Raw genomic sequence first — 4,508 nt, 5'->3', positions numbered from 1 at the left:
CGCATTCATACTCATTTATGTCTGTAACACTAACAGTAATAGTGACCTCCAGTGAGAAGACAGCTTTAACCTGGATTTTCTGGATGAAATCATGCTCATTTTGTGTAATCCTAATAATGATGTTTAAAGAAATGTGTTTTTTGGAGTCAGTGACATCGAAGTCTTGAACCAGAAGCTCTCAGGATGACATTTATAAGGAAGTATTCTAACAGCTGACTCTTGTCGCATTGGGGATTGCAGGAATGAATATGCAGTAAACAATGATGAAATATGGGCTATTGCTGCCAAATGTGTTTGGATTCTACACTGAGTGGCTCCCCAGACACACTCCTGCACTGGGAAATGAGACGGGTCAAATCTGGACAGTTTCAAATCTATTAGAATAGACCGGGCTGATTAAAGTAACATGGCAGGCAGATGATGCCTGAGAAAGTTAGCCAAGCAAAAGTGATGAATTCATCTTAGAACGTTAATTAGTGCATCAAACCATCAGGTTCTGAAGCTGTAATCAGTGCTTGACTTCACCACTAGAGGGCAGCATCAGGTCATGCTTTGACATGAAAACATCAACATGCACACATACCAACATTTCTCTGAATATGCATAATTATATTATTTGAAAAAGCCATTAATCTGTGTATAATTTAAATTAAGCAAAATGCTTTTTCTAAACTAGGGCAAAACTCATTAACGTAATGCAGTTACACTTTAAAAGACGTAATAAATACTTTATTATTTAGTGGTATTTTTCAGAACCGTTCTTACATTATACGGGAAATGTGTTTTTGTAAATTTAGAACAATTTACAAATAATAGAAAACATGCAATTTAATCAAATCAGTGCATTTGACTATATAGTAAAAAGTATTTTATTAAGACTGTTTCTTGCATTAAAAAATATACATTTTATATATACACGTTTATTTAAGGCATTTTAAATTTTGCAGTTTAAACGCACACTTAAGCTTGTTAATTCATATATTTCATCAGAGGAAGGATAATTGGAAATTATCACTTCATCTTTAAGATGTCGCTAATAATACGTCGCGCGCGTTCCTTCCATTAAACGTGGCGTTATTGCACCAATTCATCACGCGTTTGGGATCCGTCAGATGATTATGAACGCAGGCTTATGTTCCAGAGCTGCAGAAGCATCTGGCTTCCTTCAAGAGCGATGACTTTCAGTAAACAAGTGCACAATCGATCACTGCAGACCATTAAGGGGCCCAATCGGGACAGCAGGAGCTCTGTGGGGTGAATCTTCTCTGTCACTGGCGCTTCAGCTGGATCTTCGACTGGACCGTAATGGTTTGTTATGACCTTTCCGCGTTTCCATTAGTCTCGCTGTTATTTAACATGGAGCTTTTGATTTAACCCCGTGTATATCGGCCAAGAAGAGTAACTGGATTCCTTTACAAACAAAAGGCCAAAGACTTGAATCTGCGCTGCTCATGTAAACGCATCTTGAGACCGATTACATAGCATCAACGACAATAAAAAACTAATGACAGCCTTATCGGTGTATAGTATAATTTCTGCTTTGCTTTTGTCCAGTAGATTTTGAGTAAATACTGTGTAAAATAAAAGCAGGCCTTTTTATAAAGGGGATAGAGTGAGCAGATTGTATTGTGTCTCTAAAATGTCTATTTTGTCTTCGTTTTGTGTCTAGAAAAACATCCTCACTGAAGCCGAAAGGGGGGCATTATTTTCCATGAGCCCCCCCCTTCTCTCCAAATTTATTTTTGTTCATTATATATAGGCATGTGTGTAAATGCGCAAAAAAATTATGTTTATATACATTAATAAATATAAGGAAAGAAACGTTTATGGCGCTTTTTTTAGCAAACGCGAAGTTCGCTAAATCGCGTTTTTGCGTGGAGCGATTTCCGATCTTTATAGGCCTTTTTTAAATTTACATTAAAAAAAATAATAATAATAACATTTTATATATTTTTTGTTGATGTTTGGCTATAGCAGTGTCAAAATATAAATCTGATTATCGAGACGAAATTCAATATTTAATCCCTAAAAGTCACTATATTATTATGCACACTATAGTTTTTGGTTGAACTATTTATATCATTAAATACCGATAGTTTTGATAAGCGTTTCTGCTACCTGTTAATCATCTTATATCGCTGCACCCATAGAGCCCAACTACAAAAATAAAAACGATAATCGGAACTTTTTATCTCACAATTCTGCCTTTTCTTCCTTGCAATTGCAAGTTTATATCTCACAGTTCAGAATTCATCAAAATTCTGAGTCATTGACGATCTTCAATAGCGGAAGAATGACACTCAATTAATAATAAAAATAGCGTTTAGTCAGGACAACATTTCCTTTTCTGCAATGTATGAAATATAATCCGCTGAACAGAAATGAGTTTGTGATATAAAACGTCTATATTTTTTTTTTTTTGCGCTGCTTCACTAATATGATTAGGCTACTGAAGGATTTCTATTCTGTCAAGGGTCCGTTTAAAAATGCAATTAATTATCCGTAACAAATGTTTCCCGAGGCTGTCAAATCCCCAGAATGAACCGCAGTGAGCTGGCTAGATTGCCATTGAACTCTCAGGACAGTGATTTCATCAGCCAGAGGGAATTTGGGAAAACAAACCAATTCCACAAGGTCTCCAAACTTTCCCAGGATCGGCATTTAACGATTATGATATTTTAATTTCCTAATGTTTCCAGCATGAAGGGTCCTGTCACTGTTGACAGACAGATGCTCCTGATGGGGGGGTCCAGGAATAAAGCCATTCCCAAAGGACCAGTAGATGATGTTATCACTGCAAATAGGAAGAAAGAGCCACTGTTCAGATCAAATCACTGAAGTGATTAAGGCAAGGATAATGTTTTATCTGACCACAACAGACGAGCCCGATTTTTTTTTATTCTGCATATCTTTACTGTTCTTGAATCGCTAGTTTAATTACTGCAGCAGATGATTTTGTGCGTTTGCACGAATATATTTATCACAATACAGGCGTACATATAGATAGGAATGCAGATATGGATATGGACAATAAAGATATCCGGAAGCTCTGGGTTGAACCTGTTTTCTTCCGTGTAGACAATTGCATTGTAGAGCGAGACTTTCATCCTGGATCTCTTGACCTGAGTACGATATTCCGCATATATTAAACGCATTTATTTGTTTACAGAACTAGGTTATAAAATATTAATAGGTAAAGTTTAGAACGCGTTTAAAAAAATAAAAGGAAACAAACGTGTTTATGTGGCCTGATTAAAGAATGAATTAGTTAAGAATATCATTCTTTTCAGAATACAAAAACAGAAAAGGCTATTTCAAGTACAATAACTGCACATTATAGATCGAGAAATACAATTAAATTTAGATTAATATTAATGTTATAGAACAAACTTTCAGAGACGGCTAAAAAATCGAATTCAAATGCTTCTCTCAGAACATATCTTCAATCTTTTTAGTGATTAAAGAAAATGCAATTTGAATTAAATTATGAATTTTAAAATGTTAAATATTATTAGTCATGTAAAAAATGTGATTCTTGATTATGTTAAATTGCTATATAATCGTTCATACACTAAAAAAAAAAAAATGCTGGGTTAAAAACAACCCAGCGGTTGGGTTAAATGTTTGACTGACGTGCTGCGGGGTAGTTTTATTTAACCCAACTATTGTTTAAAAAATACTGTATTGCTTGCCCAATAGTATATAAACCAGAAGTATGTTGGGAATTAAAATGTATTAATAAGTTCAATGAATAGTAATTAAACAATAAACATTTTTGCTTATTAATAAATATTCACCTTCTGATTATTATCGTTGCTTCTAGTAATTATGTCTGATTTTTAATTTCCAACTTATTTTGGGTTCATTTTAAGCCAGACATATTAGTATTTTTTAAACAATAGTTGAGTAAAATAAAACTGCCCAGCACGTAGGTCAAGCTTTTAACCCAACCGCTGGGTTTGTCCATTTTCAACCCAGCATTTTTAGCTGTTGAATGACTCCAGTAGGTGAAATGCCCGCGGTGTTGCAGGTTTTATGACCTGTTTTATTATGTCGCTCGTGAGTCTCGGGCCTTTCAGGGTTCCAAGACGCGCCACCGGCACCTGAAATAACGTGCGCGTTCACCCGCAGCGCGTCTTCCGCATCCTCTTCCCTGGATTGTTTTGACTGCTTGATCGAGAGCGAAGCGGTACATTTCATCTCTAAATTTAAACCGGAATGGAGTCATTCGAAAACACCGTGATAGGAGGCAGTCAGGGTCATTGACCTTTCCGGTAATGAATCACGGCTAATGAACGCCACAGAGGAAGAGAGATATTCTAAAAAACACCATGGGGTAAACTCATCTGCTCTCATTAATGATCATAAACATAGCAACATACCAATGCAATACAAGTATAAAACAAATGTAATAATTAGGCTATTATTTTGATCCGTTTTTTTTTTTTCACTGTAAACAGCGCTCTAATTTTGGCACAGTGATATAAAGTTGTCATGGGCTGAACGTG

The 4,508-nt window shown here is 35.6% G+C and overlaps 1 long non-coding RNA gene across 1 annotated transcript in view; it reads right to left on the bottom strand.

Moving 5' to 3' along the window:
* The window catches only part of LOC125278564, a 45,508-nt gene that overhangs the window by 40,118 nt on the left and 882 nt on the right, over nt 1–4,508 (bottom strand). The gene's annotated exons all lie outside the window — the stretch shown is intronic.

This window comes from Megalobrama amblycephala, linkage group LG11 (genome assembly GCF_018812025.1).
Source record: "Megalobrama amblycephala isolate DHTTF-2021 linkage group LG11, ASM1881202v1, whole genome shotgun sequence".
In the NCBI taxonomy this organism is placed as follows: domain Eukaryota; kingdom Metazoa; phylum Chordata; class Actinopteri; order Cypriniformes; family Xenocyprididae; genus Megalobrama; species Megalobrama amblycephala.
The sequence above is the reverse complement of the archived record's forward strand: the minus strand, read 5'-3'. Positions and strand labels throughout refer to the sequence as shown.